The following is a 13469-nucleotide window of genomic DNA, read 5'->3' as shown; positions in this document are numbered from 1 at the left end:
TCCTATGTGCTCATACAAACCCTAATGTTTGGATCTAGGTTTCTCTATTGTACATGCAAGTTATCCAAGACTATAAACCCTAATTCTAGCATACAAGTAATAATATTAACATGAGAATAGGTTTAAGATGTTACCTTGATTGTTATGTAGCAATAACAATCCCAAATCTCCTTGTGTTGACTTTAGAAAGCATAGAGTCACAATTGTCACTCCTCTAATGGTTCACAAACACCATAAGCAAGAGGATGAAGAGGAGAGAGGATGGAGGCTGCCCAAAACCGTCTACAAACACTAGAGAAGTCTTAGCCACGTTTTTGGTCATAAGAGATCTTTTTATATAGGAGGCAATTAGGGTTATCTACCAAGGAAACCCTAATTGGATGCTTAAGCCCTAAGCAAACCATGGAGCCCTTTCCTTAAGGCCTTGGACGATTTCATATGGGCTTCCCCCATAGAATTCGTCCACCTTATAATAAAAGGCAATCCATGGCCCAAATTGCAATTATCTTATAATTACAATTCCAGTCCCTTAAGTTTAATTAATCTCTTTTAGTCACAAAACTAATTACTAATTAATTATTGACTAATATTAATTAAACAATATGATTTCTCCTTTAATATATTATTCCCATAATATATTAATAAATCATATTTAATCCTTTCTCTCCATAATTCATCCTATCAAGTTGCTTTGGCGAAGGCAAACCAAAAGGACCATGCACCATCGGGTCAAGTACATACCAAAATAGTTATGGACTTAGACACTAATCCAACAGTCTCCCACTTGGATAAGTCTAACAACTATTCTGCGTATGACTTCAGATCCTGATCTGCAATCGTAGCTTTCCAAAGCCGCTGTCAACTCTGATCGTATCAGATACGCGTGTCCTTAGATAAGGGATCATATATTCCTGCATTCTAGATATCGTATAAGACATGATTTCAAATCATTCTCTTTGTACTATATCTCGATTCTCGATTTATGACGACTGACTAATTGAACAAATCAAATTAGCCCTAGCCCGGCCGAGCATTTACGTTTGTCATCACTAAATCATCGAGGGGCCCAAAGATATCGCTTTTATCCTACTTTGGATAAAAGGAACGGATAAACTTTGATACAATGCTTGCTTGCACTCACTCACCGAATCACACATAACAATATGTTTTATAACACCAAGTTACTAGTGCGTTTACATATTATCAATGTGCAACCGATTTGCAAGATACAACTCACACATCTCGGTTTCAAGAATATAAGATGTTATCATCTCACTAATCACTCGTGATACAATTCATGGAGTGATCCAAGTGAGCGTGGGTTTAATCCAATGCTCAATTCATATTCATAAGCACTCATGAACGTTGCAGCAAACCTTTGCTATGTCTAATACGATCTAGACAATCTACAAACCAATTCATGACAGTCTTCATTCATACTTACTTCCAACGTATGACTAACTGTGGTCCGTTTGAATAATTCGATTATTCTTAATAAACTCAATTATTCTGGAAGTCAAAACATGCAAAGTGAAACACAAGAATAATACTAATCCCATATGGCCTCAAACCTTTGAGTATAAATAAAACTCCTTTTATTTATCACCATATCGATTACTCATGTTAACCTATGGTTCTTACTTTGTGAAATAGACCAAATTGAGCACATTTCCAATAATTCTCCTTTCACAACCCCAAATCCTTTTTGATAAGTGTAAGAATATCAAATACTTGCCACTTATAGAATATGCTAGATTCTAACACTTTATGCAATGATCCTTTTGTAAATTCACTGCACCAAAGTCACAAAGACTATTGCTAATGATATTACAAAGTCCTCTATCGGAGATTGTTACAAGACAATTCCTTAGATATGATGTCTCTCATTCAAATTACATTCCTTTGAACATCCTTTTGCATAAAAGTTTCTAATCTAGACATAGATTTTCAATATCCAATTCTCCATATGGACACGTTTCCATATTTTCCATATGACAACTCATTCTTAATAGAATCTTATGTATTCCTAATGATGTCGATATGGTCCATAAAATATGGAAACATTTACATAATTTCCATATGACAACTCATTCTTAATAGAATCTTTTCTATTCATAATAATGTCGATGTGGTCCATCCAATACCATGCTTCCAACTACTCACAAGCGACCAATCCTCGTCAAACTTTGGATTGTCCTTTGATAGTTGTTTAATTATTTTAGTCAAAACCAATTCTAGTCCCTTTTCCCTCTAAATGCGCTCGACATTTGGAAAATTTTAGAATGGTCAAACATTAAAGCATTTGCAATCGATCCTATACCCGAAGCGTATGGGACACGACGCATAATGTTTTATTTGCTATGTTCTCAAAATTCGAATTGTGAAGAGGAATGCCGTAATCATAATCGAAATTTTAAGAACACATTATGTACCATTGACTAAATTTATTAACATTTCTCAACCTAATCCTTTAGATTTGAAATGAAGCATAATATTCTCTCCCTTAATTATAGCAAAACAACTTTACAAGCTTTACGACTTTGCAAGGTATAACTCTTGTTTTCTATAATTAATATTGCCAACTTGCAATACGTGCCTTAATAATCATACAATCATAACATTTATGCTCCCACTATCATGATGATTATTATAAAACATAACACTTATGCTCCCACTAGCTTCGACATGTATTCATAAACATCTTAACTTTCAGAAAAACAATACCTATTGAATTTCTTAAGTCCATGTTTCTAATACTTAATGCTTTGATAATCTTTTATCAAGGCTTCTTATACACTTTTGCCTTAGATAGTTCATATGTGTGTTTAAACAATTAAGACTAATTGCCAAACCTCACAATTCAAATTATGGAAAGGGATACCGTAACCATAATTGAATTCGAGAATGCAATTTTACAATCACTGTCTTCTTAAAATCTTTCTTAGTGATAGCATTTCCTCACAATCACTTTCATGACGGAGGAAATCTTATGACACTTAGATTTAAACGGTGTATGTGTTCCTATCCATGTGAATTTGTTAAAACCAAAGTTTATGAAAAATTCAAACTCATATGGACCGAACTTTCTTAATCTTGATTTCTTGCCTTATGGTAGCACAGTTGCCCACCATGTCTTCCAAGTAGTTAAGCAGCTCACCCTTTCCTATCAATGTGCCTTTCATTGATTAAGGTGCCTTGCCTTTTATGCATTCAAAATGAGAACTCATAGAACTCACATGCATAATTAACTCAATTAGAACGGCACAGAAACAAAACAATGTCAACACGATAAGTTGTAAAACTCAACTCGTGTGCTAGTGATGATCGATAAGGTCTATTTGATTTGTTCTTGAAACCTTTCAAGACCATTAAGACTCCCACTAACTCCTTGACATATAAGATTCTCTTGTCAATAAACATTTCTTGACAACCAAATATTCGAGAGTTAGTGTACTTTTTATCAAAACACTTCATAAATTGGTCCTAGTTGGTCTTTGTCTTATCCAAGACATCACAACTTTCCACATTTGATGAATGTTATAAACCTTCTTAATACTTGTCACTCATTGTCACAATCTTAACTCTAAGACTTGTTTTGGAACGAAGTATGATTGACTTCTTGATTTAACCATTTCTTCAATTCTTGATTCCTCTTCTTAGACATACAATTGTACTAAGACTCACTTAGAGGATCAATTGAGATATGGTTCTTAATCATTAAGACCCATCATAAAGCATAAAAGGTACTCTCCCTTATTCTTAGAATGGAGAAACTTTTATCTTTCTGCCTACTTGATTCTTCTTATTCGTTCTACTATTGATTTAAACCTTTTTCAATTAATCTAGAATTACACTTAATCTTGTAAGTATAATCACATTTACTAAACCTTTAGTAAATCATGACGAATATCTTTGTTATTCTTATGGTAGACTTGATCAACACGCAACTTTGTGTGCTCGATCTCCTAGTCCTTCACTTGACACTTTGTTAATGAATTTGTCTAATTTCCAAATATGAAAATTCTCATTCATCGTGCAACCAAGTTGCGTGATTCCAAATTTTTGTCCAATTGAAACTTTGGGCGATGAGAAACTCTCCCTATTTGGTAAATTCTCGACTTTCCATAAATAACATGATAAGAACCAAATCCATTATTGCTAATATTCAAACATCAATTTTTCATATACGCCATTGCAAGGATAAATAAATATTATAAAATCAAAATTTATTTTATTGCGGAAAAATTTGTCCTTACAATGCAATTCATTGAAAAACTATGCTAATACATATTTCTTAGCAATCTAATTCTAACTCTAAGTAGTAGCTCAAGAATCTAATCTTCGAGAAATGCGATCGAAATCCATTCCTTCACGGTTAGATTCTGCTCACTTCTTCCCTTAAGCTTCCTTTCTTTTCTTCGATCCTACAAAACATCAATTGTAATCTTATCACATTATGTATTAAGAATCTAGAATAGAAGCATAAAAGAGTTAGTTAATGGATTTTACCTATATTAGAGCCATACGTTTCGACTCTCCCATCTCTTAGATCTCTTAGGTAAATGGGGCAGCTTCGTCTCTAATGCCCTTTCTCTTGGCAATAAAAGCAAATTGACTCTTTTGGAACATGACATGGAACTACTTCAGACATTGCCTTTCTCTTATGATCAAACTTTTCGATCATAGCATGTCTTTCGTTGCCATTGTCTATATCCATAGAGGTTTTGAAGGCAGATTCACCAATCAACTTTGCTTTTCTATTGCGCCAAACCATTGTTGATTCAGCAACAATAAGCATATAGGTGAGATCTATAAGGGTCACGTCGCGGTTCATCATATAGTACTCTCTTACGAACTCACTATATAAGTTAGGAATTGACTGAAGAACCCAATCAATAGCCATTTCCTCACAGACAACGGATCCCAACATTCTTAACCTATCAATGTGTGACTTCATCCCTAGGACGTGTGCACACACCGACTTTCCTTCTTTATGTTTACTTGCCAAAAGGGCTTGAGTGATCTTGAACTTTTCAAGCCTTTGAACTTGTGGGTTAGGGAGAACAATTGGAGGAGGAGGAGGAAGTGAAGCATGATTTCTTGTTCCTCGATCAAATCGTGGAATATCATCTTCATGTGGAATGCTTGTTCCACGGGATTTGGGAAGACCATAGTTGTCGAACTTTGACATCTACAAAACGGGAGAAAATGAATTCAAGTTAGTTGATTTATTGAGTCCTTAGTAAATCACCCAAATGAGATACTAAGGCTAGGACCCAACACAATATTCTACAACTCGGGAGAGGGATGCCGTAACCCAAATTGCAGAACATTTGAAGGTAAGTGAATGACAATTCACTAATTTCCACCATGAAAAACGAAAAAGAAATTTAAGTTTTAAATCTATGAAAACTCCTAGATCCTTTGAGATTCATTGAACTTTCAATGGCATATTTAAATCTCGATATGCCCCTCTTGTTTGTGACTGGGATGCCGAGGATCACAAAGCGGGTGTGAATTACCATGAAAACTACATGGTGCCCCCACATGTTACAGTCATCTATTCGATGTGCCGGTAAACCACACACGATCCACCGAACTATGACAAACATTGAGTCACCCTTTGCTACCTTTGCTTAGAACCATTTAGTGTGCCGGTAAACCACACACGCTCCACTAACGTCTTCGCAAGGGTACAAAGTGTAATTTCATGAAATTGCAACAATTCACTTTTTCCTAAGTAACTGAGATTGGGAATTTTATGAAAACATTTAGTTACTTTAATAATTCATTATACTTATAATGGAAGGTTTCGTCCTATCCTACCCGTTCGGCTAACGACCCTCCACTAGTCAAGAGTGCGGTGGGTAAGAGTGGATACCCATTAATTCGCCATTTTATAGGCAATTTCCTTAAACACCCCTTATAGATCAGCTTCGTGAATGAGGCCTACTAACGGTAAGACTGACTTTTACTCATACATGTATATAATGTTAGACTTTTAATGTTATATATATAGTATAGGGTGTATTTTACACTTTTAAAATACTATGTGGTCAAATTTAATAATTACACTTTTAATTCAATTAAATTGTTAACCTAAACTTTTATGGATTTATTAAACCTCTTTTAATTATACACCTTAATTAATTAATAAAACCATAAGGGTGTGATTTGAACCTTTTCAAACAATACTAGGGTTTTAGAATTTAACATTCCTAAATTAAACTTTTAATCAAATTTTAAATTCCAAAACTTGAGGGCAAGTTTTGAAACATTTCAAAACATTAGGGTTTAGAATTTAAATATACATCTAATTAAACAATTAATGAAAATTTAAATTCCAAAACTTGAGGGCAAGTTTTGAAACCTTTTTCAAAACATTAGGGTTTTAACTATTTAAATTTCAAAACAACAAAAACTTTTAGGTTCAAATTTAAACTATAAAACCTAAAGGGGAAAATATGAAACTTTTCATAACACAAGGATCAAATAACACATAATCTTAATTAACATTTAATCACATAATTATCCATATTTGATTTATTTAATGATTTCTTGCGAAACAATTTACCAATTTAATCAAAATAATTAATCAATTATCACATAAGGAAACAAATATTTTATTAATTGATAAATATCTTCAATTAGATCAAGAATATAGTCAAATATATCATAAAATCGGGTTTATATTGATCTAATATGATAAGGCAACTATCCTTAAGCAAAAACAGCAAGAAATCCCGGTTTTCCCTCACTCTGACCAGCCGACTCGTCAAGTTCAGCATGGACTCGTCGAGTTCAGCCCCCAGAAACACAAAAATGGAATTTTTTCAACATACAAAGCATCAATACAATAGAAACCAATCTAGGCTCTGATACCACTGATGGGTTTTTGTCCTAAGAACATCCTATGTGCTCATGCAAACCCTAATGCTTGGATCTAGGTTTCTCTATTGTACATGCAAGTTATCCAAGACTATAAACCCTAATTCTAGCATACAAGTAATCATATTAACATGAGAATAGGTTTAAGATGTTACCTTGATTGTTATGTAGCAATAACAATCCCAAATCTCCTTGTGTTGACTTTAGAAAGCATAGAGTCACAATTGTCACTCCTCTAATGGTTCACAAACACCATAAGCAAGAGGATGAAGAGGAGAGAGGATGGAGGCTGCCTAAAACCGTATACAAACCCTAGAGAAGTCTTAGCCACGTTTTTGGTCATAAGGGATCTCTTTATATAGGAGGCAATTAGGGTTATCTAACAAGGAAACCCTAATTTGGATGCTTAACCCCTAAGCAACCCATGGAGCCCTTTCCTTAAGGCTTTGGGCGATTTCATATGGGCTTCCCCCATAGAATTCGTCCACCTTATAATAAAAGGCAATCCATGGCCCAAATTGCAATTATCTTATAATTACAATTCCAGTCCCTTAAGTTTAATTAATCTCTTTTAGTCACAAAACTAATTACTAATTAATTATTGACTAATATTAATTAAACAATATGATTTCTCCTTTAATATATTATTCCCATAATATATTAATAAATCATATTTAATCCTTTCTCTCCATAATTCATCCTATCAAGTTGCTTTGGCGAAGGCAACCCAAAAGGACCATGCACCATCGCTTTTATCCTACTTTGGATAAAAGGAACGGATAAACTTTGACTCAATGCTCGCTTGCACTAACTTACCGAATCACACACAACAATATGTTTTATAACACCAAGTTACTGGTGCATTTACATATTATCAATGTGCAACCGACTCGCAAGATACAACTCACACATCTCATTTTCAAGAATATAAGATGTTATCGTCTCACCAATCACTCGTGACATAATTCATGAAGTTATCCAAGTGAATGTGGGTTTAATCCAATGCTCAAATCATATTCATAAGCACTCATGAACGTTGCAACAAACAATTGCTTATGTCTAATATACTTTAGACAATCCACACACCAATTCACGACAGTCTTCATTCATACCTACTTGCAACATATGAACGACTGTGGTCCGTTCGAATAATTTGATTGTTCTAAACCAATTAAATTATTCAGGAAGTCAAAACATGCAAAGTGAAACACAAGAATAATTCTAATCCCATATGGCCTCAAACCTTTGAGTATAAACAAAACACCCTTTATTTATCGCCATATCGATTACTCATTATTTGTTGTTTCGGGTAATCAACTTCTTACTTGAATTATTACTACATTTGTCCCATGCTCTTAGCATGCACACAATGTTTACCTATGGTCCTTACTTTGTGAAATAGATCAAATGAACACATTTCCAATCATACTCATTTCACAACTCCCAATCCTTATCATAAGTGTAAGAATATCAAATTCTTGCTACTTATAGAATATACTAGATTCTAACATTTTATGCAATGATCCTTTCATAATGTCACTGCACTAAGGTCACAATGACTATTGCCAATGAATTACAAAGCTCTCTATCGGAAATTGTTACAATACAATTCCATAGATGTGATGTCTCTCACTCAAAGTACATTCCTTTGAACATCCTTTTGCATAAAAGTTTCTAATCTAGACATAGATTCTCAATATCCAACTCCCAATATGGAAACCTTTCCATATTTACCATATGACAACTCATTCTCAATAGAATCTTATCTATTCATAATAATGTCGATATGGTCCATCCAAATATCATACTTCCAACTTCTCACAAGCGACCAATCCTCATCGAGCTTTGGATCGTCCTTTGGTAGTTGTTTAATTATCTTAGTCAAGACCGATTCTTGTCCTTTTTCCCTCTTAATGCGCTAGACATTTGGAAAAATTTTAGAATGGTTAAATATTATAGCACTTGCAACCGTTCCTATACCCGAGGCGTGTGGGACACGATGCATAATGTCTTACATAAAGATGCAATACTTTATCAATCTTTTTCCATAATATTTTACGTGTCACATTCTCACAATTCGATTTATGAAGAGGGATTCCATAATCATAATCGAAATTTGAGAACGTACTATGTATCCTTGACTAAATTTATTAACATTCCACAACCTAAGCCTTTAGATTTGAAATGAAGCATAATATTCTCTCCCTTAATTATAGAAAAACAACTATTCAACCCTTATAACTTTGCAAGGTATAACTCTTGTTTTCTATAATTAATATTGCTAACTTGCAATACTTGCCTTAATAATCATACAAGCATAACATTGATGCTCCCACTATCATGATGATTATTACAAACATAACACTTATGCTCCCACTAGCTTTGACATGTATTCAGAAACAGCTTAACTTTCAGAAAAACAATACCTATTAAATATCTTAAGTTCATGTTTCTAACACCTAATGCTTTGATAATCCTTTATCTAAGCTTATACACCTTTCCCTTAGATAGCTCATATGTGTGTCTAAACAGTTTAGACTAATTGCCAAATCTCACAATTCGAATCATGGAAAGGGATACCGTAACCATAATCGAATTCGAGAATATAATTTTCACAATCACTATCTTCTTAAAATCTCTCTTAGTGAAAGCATTTCTTCACAGTCATTTTTATGAAGGAGGGAATTTTATGACACTTAGATTTTAATGGTGTATGTGTTCCTATCCATGTGAATTTGTCAAAACCAAAGTTTGCGACAAATCCAAACTCATATGGACCGAACTTTCTTAATCTTGATTTCTTGCCTTATGGTAACACAGCTGCCCACCATGTCTTCCAAGTAGTTAAGCAACTTACCCTTTCCTATCAATGTACCTTTTATTGATCAAGGTCGTTGCCTTTTATGCATTCAAATGAGAACTCATAGAGCTCACATGCATAATTAACTCAATTGGAACGACATAGAAACAAGATAATGTCAACACGATAGGTTGTAAACCTCAACTCGTGTGCTAGTGATGATCGATAAGTTTTATTCTTGATTAGTTCTTGAAACTTTTCGAGATCATTAAGACTCCCACTGACTCCTTGACATATAAGATTCTTTTGTCATTAAACATTTCTTGACAAACAAATATTCAAGAGTTAGTGTAGCTTTTATCAAGACAAAAACACCACATAAAATTGGTCCTAGTTGGTCTTTGTCTTATCCAAGACATCACAACTTTCCAATTTCAAATGTACGAAAATAAGAAAATCCTTTTCCAAATTCTACATTTGATGAATGTTATAAACCTTCTTTATACTTTTCACTCAATGTCACAATCTTAACACTAAGACTTGTTATTAGAACGAAGTATGATTGACTTTTTGATTTAACCATTTCTTCAATTCTCGATTCCTCTTCTTAGACATACCATTGTACTAAGACTCACTTAGAGGATCAATTGAGATATGGTTCTTAATCATTAAGACATATCATAAAGCATAAAAGGTACTCTCCCTTCTTCTTAGAATAGAGAAACTTTTATCTTTCTGCCTACTTGATTTTTCTTATTCGTTCTGCTATTGATTTAAACCTTTTTCAATCAATTCAGAATTACACTTAATCTTATAAGTATAATCATATTTACTAAACCTTTAGTAAATCATGATGAATATCTTTGTTACTCTTGTGGTGGACTTGATCAACACACAACTTTGTGTACTCGATCTCCTAGTCCTTCACTTGACACTTTGTCAACGAATTAGTCTAATTTCCAAATATGAAATTTCTCATTCATCATGCAACCAAGTTGCATGATTCCAAGTTTCTGTCCAATTGAAATTTGGGTGATGAGAAACTCTCCCTATTTGGTAAATTCTCGACATTTCCACAAACAACATAATTAAGAATCAAATCCATTATTGCTAATATTAGAAACCTTCAAACATCAATTTTCATGCATGTCATTGCAAGGATAAATAATATAAAAATCAAAATTTATTTTATTGCGGAAAAATTTGTCCTTACAATGCAATTCATTGAAAAACTATGCTTATACATATTTCTTAGCAATCTTATTCTAACTCTAAGTAGTAGCTCAAGAATCTAATCTTCAAGAATGCGATCGAAATCCATTTCCTCACGATTAAATTCCGCTCACTTCTTCCTTAAGCTTCCTCTCTTTTCTTCGATCCTATAAGACATCGAAATGTAATCTTATCACATCATGTATTAAGAATCTAGAATAGGAACTTAAAAGAGTTAGTTAATGGATTTTAACTAAAGTAGAGCTATACATTTTGACTCTCCCATCTCTTAGATCTCTTAGGTAAATAGGCCAACTTCGTCTCCATTGCCCCTTCTCTTGGCAATAAAAGCAAATTGACTCTTTTGGAACAGCACATGGAACTACTTCAGACATTGCCCTTCTCTGATGATCAAACTCTTTGATCACGACATGTCTTTCGTTGCGATTGTCTATATCCATAGAGGTCTGGAAGGCAGATTCACCAATCAACTTTACTTTTCCAGTGCGCCAAACCATTGCTGATTTAGCGGCAATAAGCATATAGGTGAGATCAATGAGGGTCACATCGTGGTTCATCATATAGTACTCTCTTACGAACTCACTATATGATTTAGGGAGCGACTGAAGAACCCAGTCAATAGCCAGCTCCTCACAAACAATGGATCCCAACGTTCTTAACTTATCAATGTGTGACTTCATCTCTAGGACGTGTGCACACACTGACTTTCCTTCTTCATGTTTACTTGCCAAAAAGGTTTGAGTGAGCTTGAACTTTTCAAGCCTTCGAACTTGTGGGTTAGGGAGAATAATTGGAGGAGGTGTAGGAAGTGAAGCATGATTTCTTGTTCCTCGATCGAATCGTGGAATATCATCTCCATGTGGAAAGCATGTTCCATGGGATTTGGGAATACCATAGTTGTCATACTTTGACATCTATAAAACGGGAGAAAACAAATTCAAGTTAGTTGATTGATTGAGTCCTTAATAAATCACCCAAATGAGATATTAAGGCTAGGACCCAACACAATACGCTACAACCTAGAAAAGGGATGCCGTAATCTAGTTGCAGGATATTTGAAGGTAAGTGAATGACGATTCACTAATTTTCCACCATGAAAAATGAAAAACCGATTAAGTTTTAAATGCTTTGAAAAACTCCTAGATCCTTTGAGATACATTGAACTTTTCAATGGCATGTTTAAATCTCGATATGCCCCTCTAGTTTGTGACTGGGATGCCGAGGATCACAAAACAGGGTGTGAATAACCACGCAAACTTACATGGTGCCCCTGCATGTTACAGTCACCTATTCGATGTGCCGGTTAACCACACACGCTCCACCGAACTATGACAAACATTGAGTCACCCTTTGCTACCTTTGCTTAGAACCATTTAGTGTGTCGGTTAACCACACACGCTCCACTAACGTCTTCGCAAGGGTACAAAGTGTAATTTCATGGAATTGCATCAATTCACTTTTGCCTAAAGTAACTAAGATTGGGAATCTGTAAAACATTTAGCTACTTTTGTACTTCATTATACTTATAATGGAAGGTTTCTGTCCTATCCTACCCGTTCGGCTAACGACCCTCCACTAGTCAAGAGTGCGGTGGGTAAGAGTGGATACCCATTCAATCGCCATTTTATAGGCAATTTCCTTAAACACCCCTTATTAGACTAGCTTCGTGAATGAGGCTTACTAACGGTAAGACTGACTTTTACTCATACATATATATATAATGTTAGACTTTTAATGTTATATATAGTATAGGGTGTATTTTACACTTTCAAAATACTATGTGGTTAAATTTGATAATTATACTTTTAATTCAATTAAATTGTAAACCAAAACTTTTATGGATTTATTAAACCTCTTTTAATTATACACCTTAATTAATTAATAAAACCATAAGGGTGTGATTTGAACTTTTCAAAACCATACTAGGGTTTTAGAATTCGACATTCCTAAATTAAACTTTTAATCAACTTTTAAATCCCAAAACTTGAGGGAAAGTTTTGAAACATTTCAAAACATTAGGGTTTCAACTTATTTAAATTTTAAAAACAAAACTTTTGAGTTCAAATTTAAACCATAAAACCTAAAGGGGGAAAAATGAAACTTTTCATAACACAAGGATCAAATAACAAATAATATAAATTAAACAATTAATTTTATCATTATCTATATTTGACCTAATTTCAATTTCTTGCAAAATAAGTTACCCAATTAATACAAATAATCAAACTTTAATCAAATAAGGAAGTTATTATCTAATAAATTGGTAATTATCTTTTGTTTAATCAAGGATACACTCAAAATATGATTAAAATTCGAATTTTAATGACCCATAATAGTTAAGGCAAGTATCTTTGAGTAAAACAGCAAGAAATCCCGAAACTGCCTCCTTCTGACGCTCGAACTCGCCGAGTTCCTCTATGGACTCGCCGAGTAGGAGCCAACTCGCCGAGTCCACATTGGAACTCGCCGAGTTCATCAGTCAGAAGGCCAAAATTTCGATTTTTCAACAAGAATGAACATGCAAGGCATCAATACAATAGAAACCAAT

This window comes from Lactuca serriola, chromosome 2 (genome assembly GCF_051521515.1).
Source record: "Lactuca serriola cultivar US96UC23 chromosome 2, Lser_US96UC23_V15, whole genome shotgun sequence".
NCBI classification, from domain to species: domain Eukaryota; kingdom Viridiplantae; phylum Streptophyta; class Magnoliopsida; order Asterales; family Asteraceae; genus Lactuca; species Lactuca serriola.
Note: the sequence above shows the minus strand (reverse complement) of the source record.